A 12,806-nucleotide genomic window follows, 5' to 3' on the forward strand; every position below is an offset into this window, starting at 1 on the left:
TATTTTTTTTTCTAAAAGTGATGTATACGATCTTGCCAAGATTTAAATAGTTGAAGTTTATCTGACACCTTACCTAGTTAACTGAACATGTTAATCTATCTACTTGTTTTAGGTACAGTATGTATATTGATAATCATATAATATGTCTGCTTGTGTCTGTATGTGTGGATGGATATGTGCGTGTGTGCGAGTGTATACCTGTCCTTTTTTTCCCCCTAAGGTAAGTCTTTCCGCTCCCGGGATTGGAATGACTCCTTACCCTCTCCTTTAAAACCCACTTCCTTTCGTCTTCCCCTCTCCTTCCCTCTTTCCTGATGAGGCAACAATTTGTTGCGAAAGCTTGAATTTTGTGTGTATGTTTGTGTTTTGTTTGTGTGTCTATCGACCTGCCAGCGTTTTTGTTCGGTAAGTCACCTCATCTTTGTATTTATATATAATTTTTCCCACGTGGAATGTTTCCTTCCATTATATTGTAATCATATTGATAATCATTTTTACTTCAACTGCCTCTCTGTCATTGATACCAATTTAAAGGAAGACAGCCTCGGAGGGTTATGTCTTTTTGTTGCCATTAGAAGAATATATTTATGTCATGTGTGATTTCCAGACTAAGCTCACTGGACAAAAAAAATAGTCACCCTCATAGAAGTAGTTACAAACAACATTTAATATAGTGTAATTTTGCCCTTTGGTCGTGGCAACCACCTGGATTTGGTTAGAAAATGAGTCCACAAAATTGTACAGGTACGTCGCATACAGGTTAAGCCACTTTCTGAGGATCTGGTCGTGAAATATCACCAAATTGTGGGTATGCTGCTGTCGGTATTTTACCTGCTGTCCAACATATCCCAGAGATTTTTTATGGGATTCAAATCAGATGATTTTGCAGGCCAGTCAAGATGTAATGGGGTGGGAGAGTGTTCAGAAAACTAGTCACATATTGTTCCATCCCAATGAACTTTGCTGTTGTCTTTGTGTGCCTATGTAAGCAATGGCCTCTTGCAAGGTGACCAACTCCAAATGTTCATTGCATACAGTTCCCATCACACTGTTGTCGACCGTAATTGTAATGTGTTTCGTGCTACATTTGTTACACCACTGCGTGTAGATACACTGAACAGTCTGCCACCAAACATCCCCAGATCTAGCAGCTTCACACACCATATGGCCACGGGCATGTTCAAACATGATTTCCCCTTTCTGCCGTTATGTCATGTCCTTAAATTTACTTGTATTTACACACAATGTACACTTGAAACATAGATATTTCACTGCTTGCTACTACCTTATGCTCATTTAGAAGCAGTATACATGTAGTCGAGCACATGACATTCTGGAAAGACTTGACGATTCCTCTGTGCATGCCCACTGGGGTGACTAATTTTTTATATGGTGAGCTTATTGTTCACTTTAATTTCCAGAGTAAGTGTTTGGTATTTTTCCACAGGGCGTCTTATGCTCATCACTTACAAAACTGCAGTTTTCTCAGTTTATTGTTAGATAATTTAAAGCCTCCACCAATGATACCATGATTGGGTAAGAAGTACTAACAAGCTGAAATTTTCTCTAAAAGTTTTGGTTTCATCTGCTGGTGAGTTTGCTGATTGATAGAGAAATCATAAGTTTCACTTTGCCCGTGATATTGCGTCTTTCCCGAGTGAATTTGAAATCAGCTTCAGTATCTAACTAGATGGATCTCAGTTTCTTGATTCATATGGTGAATACACCACCTCTTATTTACCATTAGCCTGTCTTTTCAATGTTGATGTTGTTGTTGTTGTTGTTGTTATCATCATCATTACTCTGAATACTGGTTTGTTGCAGCTCTCCATGGTAGTCAACCCTGTGCAAGCTTCTTTATCTCTGCACAACTACTGCAACCTACAAGAATTTCAACTTGCTTGCAGTATTCAAGCCTTGATCTCCCTCTACAAATTTTAGCCCCCATGTTCCCCTTCATTACCATACCTCAGTATGTGTACTACCAACAGATTCCTTCCTTTAGTTCTTCCAAATAGTTCTTTTTTCTCCAATTCAGTTCATTACCTCCTCATTAGTTATTCCATCTACTCATCTGATTTTCAGTGTTCTCCCACAGTATCAGTTTCAAAAGCTTTCATTTTCTTCTTGTCTGAACTGTTTATCATCCATCTTCCAGTTCTGTACAAAGCTACAGTCCAGACATATACCTTCAGAAGAGACTTCCTAACATTTAGGTCCATATTAGTGTTAACAAATTTCTCTTTACAAATTTCTATTTTTTAGAAATGCTTTCCTCAATATTTGTATTCTGTATTTTATATCATCTCTGCTTCGGCCAGCATCAGTTATTTTTCTGCCCAAATAATGAAACTGGTTGACTACCTTTAGTGTGTCATTTCTTAATCTTATTCTCTGTATCACCCGATTTGATTCAACTACATGCCATTATCCTGTTTTACTTTTGTTAATGTTCTTGTTATAACTGTCATTTAAGACATTATCTAATCCATTCAGCTGCTCTTCAAAGTGTGTTTTCCATCTCCGACAGTATTAGAATATTGCCAGCAAAGCACAGAATTTCAATTCACCCACCCCCCTCCCCCCCCCCCACCAATGAACTTTAATCTCCTTTCAAAATTTCTCCTTGATATTCTTTACAACTTGCTCAGTGTACAGATTGAATAACTTTGGGGTAATCTACAACTCTGCCTCGGTCCCTGTGACAAAGCAAGCTGGCATATTTTTACTTCCCCTCTTGCCCTTTTGCCATCTGCCTCTTTAAATTTGTTTTTTAAATTTTAACTACTTATCATTAACATATGTGAATATAATCCTGCATTTTCATAAAAGAGAAAGGTTGGCCCTTAGTATTAAAGAATATAACACCAGAACTAATTTTGTGCTGAGTTTTATGTATATAATTGATTTTCCAATTTATTTTGACAATTCCTAGTTAATATCTTTCATTGATGTACAACAGGAAACTATTTTAGCAATATGTGGTTGGTCACCTGCTAACTATTAATGAGGCATATGAGAAATTAGAACAGTAGTGCACTGGCCAAATAACTGTATATTATTGGGGGGGGGGGGGGGGGGGGTGAAAAGTGAAAGTAAAAGACTGTGAAACACAACTGTGCATCTGTCGGCTACATTATTTACAGTAGTCAGTGTCGGAATCCACAACCCATTTTTCACCCAATGTAGCTACACAGCACATCAACACGGAGGACAACAAACGAAGAAAATAAAGCAGCCGAGCACTGCTTCATCCCTTCTCAGTTATTACATCCATTTTGTGTTCTGTGACTCTTACAACTTTTGTCTGTTTTCTGTACTACCTGAGACAACTTTTTGCTGCATGTATTTTATCTTTGATACCTTCAGAATGTAAGAGAGTATAGTCCATTCAATATCGCCAAAAGCTTTCTACAAATGCTATAAAAATCGGCTTGCCTTTTTTAAGCTTCAAAGCCAACTGATTTTCCCCAAGGTCAAATTCTACTAGCTTTTTCATTCTTCTGTAAACAATTTGCAACACCCCCAGTGAACCGTGGACCTTGCTGAGATAGGGTGCTTGTGTACCTCAGTGATGCAGATAGCCATACTGTAGGTGCAATCACAATGGAGGGATATCTGTGGAGAGGCTGCCAGAGAAACATCTGGTTTCTAAACAGTGGCATCAGCCTTTTCAGTAATTGCAAAGGCACAGTCTGGATGAGTGACTGATCTGGCCATGTAACATCAACCAATGTGTTGATGCTGCGAATGGCTGAAAAAAAGGGGAAACTACAGCTGTTACTTTTCCTGAGGGCCTGCAGCTGTTCTATGTGGTTAAATGGTCATGATATCCTCTTGGGTAAGATATTCCAGAGCTAAAAAAATCCCGTGTTTAGATCTCTGGGTGGGGACTCTCAGGAGGATGTTTTCATCAGGAGAAACAAAACTGGCACTCTATGGGTCAGAGTGTGGAATGTTAGATCCCTTAATTGGAGAGGTAGGTTAGAAAATTTAATAAGGGAATTAAACAGGTTAATGTTGGGTATAGGGGGGTTAGTGAAGTTTGATGGCAGGGCTTTTGGTCAGGGAATACAGCGTTATAAATACAAAACAGGCTTAATGCAAGAGTAGGTCCAATAAGGAATAAGAAAATAGAAATGCATGTAAGCTACTATGGACAGCACAGTGAATGCATTGTTGTAGCCAATATAGACATGAGACAACACCCACCACAGTAGTACAAGCTTATATGCCAATTAGCTCTACAGATGATGAAAAGATTGAAGAAATGTATGATTCAGTGAAGGAAATTATTCAGATAGTTAAGGGGAGAGGAAATGGAAGAAAAGTAAAAATGGTAGGAGAATATGGAATGTGGTAAAAGAATGGACTAAGACATTGCACAGTAGAATTGTGCACAGATCATAATTTAATCATCACCAACACTTGGTTTAGGAATCATGACAGACATTTGCATATGTGGAAAAGACGAAGACAGCAGAAGGTTTCAGAGAGATTATATAATCATAATACAGAGATTTCAGAACCAGATTTTAAGCCATAAAGACATTTCCAGGGGCATATGTGGACTTCAACGGTAATTTATTGGTGATGGGGCTGTGGATTAAAACTGAAGAAACTGCAAAAAAAGGTAGGAAATTAAGGAGACGGAACCTGGGTAAGTTGAAAGAAACAGAGGGTGTTGAGAGTTTCAAAAGGAGCATTAGACGACAATTGATTGAAACAGGGAAAGGAATATATTACAAGACAAATGGGTAACTTTGAGACTTGACGAAAGAAGAAAGTATAAAAATGCAGTGTACGAAACTGGGAAAAGAGAACACAGACATCTAAAAAATAGACTGACAGAAACTGCAAATGGCTAAACAGGAATGGCTAGAGGACAAATGCAATGCTCTAGAAGTGTGTATAACTAGGGTAAATATACATACTACCTATAGGAAAATTATAGATACCTATGGAGATAAGAAACACAGCTGTATGACAGTCAAGAGCTCAGATGCAAAACCAGCACTAAACATTGAAGGGAATGCTGAAATGTACGAACAAATTAACTTGAAGGCAATATTATGGAAAGGACATGAGGAAATAGATAAAGATGAGACGGGAAATAGGATACTGCAAGAAGAATTTGACAGGAGCACTGAAATACTTAAGTGGAAACAAGGCTCCTGCAATATTACTGAACTATCAGTTTATAAGTCATGGATGCAAAATATGGATTCAAATTATTTACAGAAGAGTGGAAAAACTGGTAGAAGCTGACCTCAGGAAAGATCAGTTTGGTTTCTGGAGAAATGTAAGAACATGCGAGTCAATACTGACCCTACGACTTCTCCCAGAAAATGGCTTAAGAAAAGGTATATCCACGTTTATAGCATTTGTAGACTTAGAGAAAAGCTTTTGGCAATATTGATTGAAATACACTCTTTGAAATTCTTAAGGAAGCAAGGGTAGAATACAGCAAAGAAAAGGTTATTCACAAGCTTCTACAGAAATCAGACAGCGGTTACAAGAGTCAAGAGGCATGAAAGGGAAACAGTTGTTGAAAAGGGAGTGAGATCTGCTCACTGGGCAAGTTGTGAAGGAAAACAAGGAGAAATTTGTCAGAGAAATTTAAGTTCAGGGAGACATGAAAAGTTTGAGATTTGCTGATGACATCGTAATTCTGTCACAGACAGAAAACGGGATTGATGACCTTGCCATTTGGTCTCATACCCCCCCCCCCCCCCCTCCCTGCCCCAATCAATAATCACAATCAAAGACAGAAGGACTTATAAGAGTGACTGAATTGAATAAAGAGTGTTAAAAGGAGAATATAAGAAAATACCGATAAAAGCAAAGCAATTGTAATGGAATATATTCAGATTACGCTGGTGATGTTGAAGTAATTAGATTAGGAAATGAGAGATTTGCTGTTTGAGCAGTAAAATTACTGCTGATGGCTGAAGTAAGTGAGGATATAAAATGTTGACTGACAATGGCTGGGAAAGCATTTCTGAAGGGAAACTTGTTAACATCGAATATAAATTTAAGTGTTAGGAAGTCTTTGCTGAAGGTATCTGTCTGGAGTGTAGCAATGTATGGAAATGAAACCTGGACTATAAACAGTTTAGGCAAGAAGAGAAAAAAGCTTTGGAAATGTGGTGTTACAGAATAATGCTGAAGACTAGGAGGGTAAATCACATACCTAATGAGGAAGTACTGAATATAATTGGGGGAGAAAAGAAAATTTTGGAATAACCTCTGTTCTGGGAACAATGGTGGACATTGTTAACTTCTTTGAAATATCCTTGAGCGAGATCAGTCTTCTCCAATAGTCACTGAAATAATAAAAAGTATGACCTCAGAGCCCAAACAACAGGCATCATTCATTCCGAAATCTGTTGCTGCTTTCACGCTGTTCCCTTACTGAGTTCTGTAAGATCTTCTTTGACATGCTTGATGTGATTCCTCCCACCCAACCTCATTTCAGTGGCAACATTTGGTGGACTCATGGTGAAACCTGTTGCCATTTCCCTAAGAGGGACCATTATTCACCATACATGTGAACAGTTGATGATTAACAACAAATCCTTATCCTTTTTTGCACCTGCCCCCACTTTGCCCCTCACACTCAAACGCACACGTATTTCCTCTCAGGTGAACTGTGTTGCACTGGCACACTTTCAGTTTCAGAGGAATGTAGCACCTCAGACTTGTTTGTTAAGGGAATGTACACTGATCAGCCAGAACATTATGACCACTTACCTAGTAGCTGACATGTCCACCTGTGGCATGGATAACAGCAGTGACATATCATGGCATGGAAGCAGTAAGGCCTTGGTAGGTCACATCTGCTCACACAAGTCACCTAATTTCCGCAAATTCCAGGGAGAGTGGCCAATGAGCTCTGACGGCACAGTCCATCACACCCCAGATGTGTTTCGATCGGGTTCAGATCTGATGAGTTGGGGGGCCAGCGCGTCAACTGGAACTTGCCACTCTGTTCCTTGAACCACTTCATCTGACTGATGGCCTAGCAACATGGTGCATTATCTTGTCAACAAATGTCACTGCAATTGGGAAACATGATCATCATGGAGAGGTGTACATGGTCTCGACCAGTGTATGATATTCCTTGGCTGTCATGATGTCTTGCACGAGCTCCACTGGACCCACGGATGCCCACATGAATGTTCCCCAGAGCACAATGGAGCCACCGACAGCTTGTCTCTGTTCCACAGTACAAGTGCCAAGGAGCTGTTCCCCTGGGAACATGACGGATTCGCACAATCTCATCGGCATGATGGAGGGTATCAGTATTCATCATACCTTGCAATGCCCTGCCCCTGCGCCAGTGTCCAGTGCTGAAGCTCACATGCCCATTTCAGTTTAAGTTGCCAATGTTGTGGTGTTAACATTGGCATATAGGTGGGCCATCGGCTGCAGAGGCTCATCATTAGGACTGTTTGGTGCACTGTTTGTTCACACACACTTGTACTCTGCCCAGCATTAAAGTCTGATGTTAGTTCCATCACAGTTTGCTGCCTGTCATGTTTTTTCCAGTCTGCCCAGCGTATGACGTCTGACATCTGTAATGAGGGGTGTCTGCCCAATCCCACAACATCTGGACATGGTTTCACCTTGGTTTTCTCACATATTGAAGACACTTACCATTGCACTCCTCAAACACCTGACAAGTCGTGCAGATTCCAAAATGCTTGTGCTGAGCCTCCTGGCCATCACAACCGCCCTCGGTCAAAATCGAATAGATTGCATGCCTTATTATTGATAGTGAGCTGTTGGTCATAATGTTCTGGCTGATCAGTTTTTGTAGTACCATGAGTTCTCCCCACATTCTGCCTTTCCTGTACAGAGCCCTTAAACTTACCAATGATATACTACTAGTCAAGTCAGTGAGTGATGATAAATAAGTCCTGTATTTCCTGTAGAGGAGAAAGGATCCACTGGAGTTTTTAGTTCTTGAGGGACATTTGATATATCTCGTACATGCTTACCAGTAGCCTGTCCAAAAACACCCATTCACAGCAGCTTCAGACCATGTGACAGTACTTTGCGTGATTTCAAACTGCGTACGAATGATAGCTAGTGTATTCTGTGCCCAACAACAACATTCACATGCAGACTGTGTTGTTGGTACTGCAATGTTTTTCTGTTACAGTAAACAAATAACTTTAAGTTTGCTGATCGTCTTTCAGTGTCTTGATCTGTTACCAAGGGTGAAAACATTATTTTAAAAACTGAACAAATAAACATCTGATAAGTTGGTTTGTGCTGTAACAAGACAAATACCTGGGTGAAATTTACTTATTCCCTGATGCTACTTGTAACTTAGGGATGTGGACTTTTATTTAGTGAGCCTATCCTCGATAACTAATTCATGTAGGTAATGTTCCACATTCTGGCCTTTACAAGCCTAACACACCCAACTGACCACCCTATAATCTTCTACCAATTGAGACATCAGATGCAGTATGGAAGGGCATGTGGTGAGCAAGTCTCTCTCCTGGTTGTTGTAGGGTTTCTTAACCTAGGAACCATTACTGATGGGTTGAGTAGCTCCTCAGTTGGCCTCATGAGGCATAGTGCACCCGGTTCCAGTCTTCCTACCAAGGAAAAACCCCTGGCAGTGCTGGAAATCAAACTCAGGTCCCTCGCCTGGCAGTCAGCCACTCAGCTTCAGAGGCGGACAAGTGAGTCGTGTAACAAACATGAAAAACAGCGAAATTTACAAGAAGTCAGACAATATACACCATTGGTTATGGGAAAATTAAATGAAACATGGTATGGCAGTAATAAATATGTACAGAGCACATTACAGTGTCACAGTTGTTGACTTTATAAAAGCTATGTTTATATTGTGATCGTAAACTTTCAAATATTTCCTTAGGACCTAACTGAACAATGAGTAGGAAAAGGGGGAATATTCTATTAATCACCTAAGTACCTACACTGCAGTCAAGGGAAATGATTTTCCAACTGTAGGCAACAATTGTCGATTTACTACTAAGAATATTATGCACAATACAATCTTCCGAAAATTCTGTTGAATTTATCAGGACTGCAGCTAACAACTGTTGATTTACTACAAAGAGTCTTATGCACAATACAAACTTCCGAAAATTCTCATAATATCACATAGGTATACACTGAAATTTGGAGGAATGATTGTTTTGAACTAGGATACTAGTGCTGGAATTAGTAGAGAACATAAATGTAGTTTACACCTTATGATACAGTATGCACTATGTTTGTCACAATACTCAGCATTCAAAAATACACAGTGTATTATATCAAACTTACAAGTTTTGAAACAATCAGTGGATAATAATCGGAAAAACAACATGGCAAGCACATTTACTTCGTACATAAAATCTATATTTTTGAACTGAATTTGTGTTGTATGTTTGATCTCGCTCAGCAACAGAATAAAGAACAAGAACATTACCTTCTAATATGGGCAAATGCCATTGTAGTATTTGGCCCAATTAATCCGTTACATCCTTTATACTATTAGAAAAGCTGCAAACAAATGTAATCGTAACTCATCTCTTTTGGAGATGGGGAAAATTATTCTTTTCAGAGATAGTGTCAGAATTGCTCACTCACTGGAATGAACTAGCTCGTTTCATGACTTACTACTCACCATTCACACACAAAAATAAATTAAAAGGAAAAGCACATAGCTGTTATAATTCAGGTCACTGTACCTGATTTGGTTCATATTTTGAAAGGACATACAGGGTGACACCCCCTCCCCCTCCCCCCCCCCCTCCCGCCCCCCTCCCCGCCATGAACCATAGACCTTGCCGTTGGTGGGGAGGCTTGCGTGCCTCAGCGATACAGATAACCGGTACCGTAGGTGCAACCACAACGGAGGGGTATCTGTTGAGAGGCCAGACAAACGTATGGTTCCTGAAGAGGGGCAACAGCCTTTTCAGTAGTTGCAGGGGCGACAGTCTTGATGATTGACTGATCTGGCCTTGTAACACTAACCAAAACGGCCTTGCTGTGCTGGTACTGCAAAACGGCTGAAAGCAAGGGGAAACTACGGCCGTAATTTTTCCCCGCGGGGCATGCAGCTTTACTGTATGGATGAATGATGATGGCGTCCCTCTTGGGTAAAATATTCCGGAGGTAAAATAGTCCCCCATTCGGATCTCCAGGCGGGGACTACTCAGGAGGACGTTGTTATCAAGAGAAAGAAAACTGGCATTTATGGATCGGAGTGTGGAATGTCAGATGCCTTAATCGGGCAGGTAGGTTAGTAAATTTAAAAAGGGAAATGGATAGGTCTAAAATTGGATATAGTGGGAATTAGTGAAGTTCAGTGGGCAGGAGTAGCAAGACTTTTGGTCAGGTGAATACAGGGTTATAAATACAAAATCAAATAGGGGCAATGCAGGAATAGGTTTAATAATGAATAAAAAAATAGGAATGCGGGTAAGGTACTGCAAACAGCACATTGAACGCAATGTTGTGGCCAAAGATAGACACGAAGCCCACACCTACGACAGTAGTACAAGTCTATATGCCAACTAGCTCTGCAGATGACGAAGAAATTGAAGATATGTATGATGAGATAAAAGAAATTATTCAGATAGTGAAGGGAGACGAAAATTTGATAGTCATGGGTGACTGGAATTCGATAGTAGGAAAAGGAAGAGAAGGAAATGTAGTACGCGAATATGGTTTGGTGGTAGGAAATTAAAGAGGAAGCCGCCTGGTGGAATTTTGCACAGAGCACAACTTAATCATAGCTAACACTTGGTTGAAGAATCATAAAAAGAAGGTTGTTATACATGGAAGAAGCCTGGAGATACTGACAGGTTTCAGATAGATTATGTAATGGTAATACAGAGATTTAGGAGCCAGGTTTTAAATTGTAAGACATTTCCAGGGGCAGATGTGAACTCTGACCACAATCTATTGGTTATGAACTGTAGATTAAAACTGAAGAAACTGCAAAAAGGTGGGAATTTAAGGAGATGGGACCTGGATAAACTGAAAGATTTCTAAATAAGTCCGTAGGGGTCAGTATTGCCTCACGTGTTCCCATATTTCTACAGAATCCGAACTGATCTTCCCCGAGGTTGGCTTCTACTCTGTACAACCTCTGGTGCTTTCAGTTTATCCAGGTCCCATCTCCTTAAATTCCCGCTTTTTTGCAGTTTCTTCAGTTTTAATCTACAGTTCATAACCAATAGATTGTGGTCAGAGTTCACATCTGCCCCTGGAAATGTCTTACAATTTAAAACCTGGCTCCTAAATCTCTGTATTACCATTATATAATCTATCTGAAACCTGTCAGTATCTCCAGGCTTCTTCCATGTATACAACCTTCTTTTATGATTCTTCAACCAAGTGTTAGCTATGATTAAGTTGTGCTCTGTGCAAAATTCTACCAGGCGACTTCCTCTTTAATTTCCTACCCCCAAACCATATTCGCGTACTACATTTCCTTCTCTTCCTTTTCCTACTATCGAATTCCAGTCACCCATGACTATCAAATTTTCGTCTCCCTTCACTATCTGAATAATTTCTTTTATCTCATCATACATATCTTCAATTTCTTCGTCATCTGCAGAGCTAGTTGGCATATAGACTTGTACTACTGTCGTAGGTGTGGGCTTCGTGTCTATCTTGGCCACAACATTGCGTTCAATGTGCTGTTTGCAGTACCTTACCCGCATTCCTATTTTTTTTATTCATTATTAAACCTATTCCTGCATTACCCCTATTTGATTTTGTATTTATAACCCTGTATTCACCTGACCAAAAGTCTTGCTACTCCTGCCACTGAACTTCACTAATTCCCACTATATCCAATTTTAACCTATCCATTTCCCTTTTTAAATTTACTAACCTACCTGCCCGATTAAGGCATCTGACATTCCACACTCCGATCCATAAATGCCAGTTTTCTTTCTCTTGATAACAACGTCCTCCTGAGTAGTCCCCGCCTGGAGATCCGAATGGGGGACTATTTTACCTCCGGAATATTTTTACCCAAGAGGACGCCATCATCATTTATCCATACAGTAAAGCTGCATGCCCTCGGGAAAAAATTACGGCCGTAGTTTCCCCTTGCTTTCAGCCGTTTGCAGTACCAGCACAGCAAGGCCGTTTTGGTTAGTGTTACAAGGCCAGATCAGTCAATCATCCAGACTGTCGCCCCTGCAACTACTGAAAAGGCTGTTGCCCCCTCTTCAGGAACCATACGTTTGTCTGGCCTCTCAACAGATACCCCTCCGTTGTGGTTGCACCTACGGTAACGGTTATCTGTATCGCTGAGGCACGCAAGCCTCCCCCACCAACGGCAAGGTCTATGGTTCATGGCGGGGAGGGGGCGGGGGGGGGGGGGGGGGGGGGGGGAGGGGGGTGTCACCCTGTATGTTCTTTCAAAATATGAACCAAATCAGGTTCAGTGACCTGAATTATAACAGCTATGTGCTTTCCTTTTAATTTATTTTTGTGTGTGAATGGTGAGTAGTAAGTCATGAAACGAGCTAGTTCATTCCAGTGAGTGAGCAATTCTGACACTATCTCTGAAAAGAATAGTTTTCCCCATCTCCAAAAGAGATGAGTTACGATCTACGTTTGTTTGCAGCTTTTCTAATAGTATAAAGGATGTAACGGATTAATTGGGCCAAATACTACAATGGCATTTGCCCATATTAGAAGGTAATGTTCTTGTTCTTTATTCTGTTGCTGAGCGAGATCAAACATACAACACCAAATTCAGTTCAAAAATATAGATTTTATGTACGAAGTAAATGTGCTTGCCATGTTGTTTTCCG

General features: G+C 40.3%; 1 protein-coding gene across 1 annotated transcript in view; it reads left to right on the forward strand.

The window, feature by feature from the left end:
- LOC124802633 overlaps positions 1 to 12,806 on the forward strand; it is a 221,811-nt gene that overhangs the window by 125,731 nt on the left and 83,274 nt on the right. The gene's annotated exons all lie outside the window — the stretch shown is intronic.

This window comes from Schistocerca piceifrons, chromosome 1 (assembly GCF_021461385.2).
Source record: "Schistocerca piceifrons isolate TAMUIC-IGC-003096 chromosome 1, iqSchPice1.1, whole genome shotgun sequence".
Taxonomy (NCBI): domain Eukaryota; kingdom Metazoa; phylum Arthropoda; class Insecta; order Orthoptera; family Acrididae; genus Schistocerca; species Schistocerca piceifrons.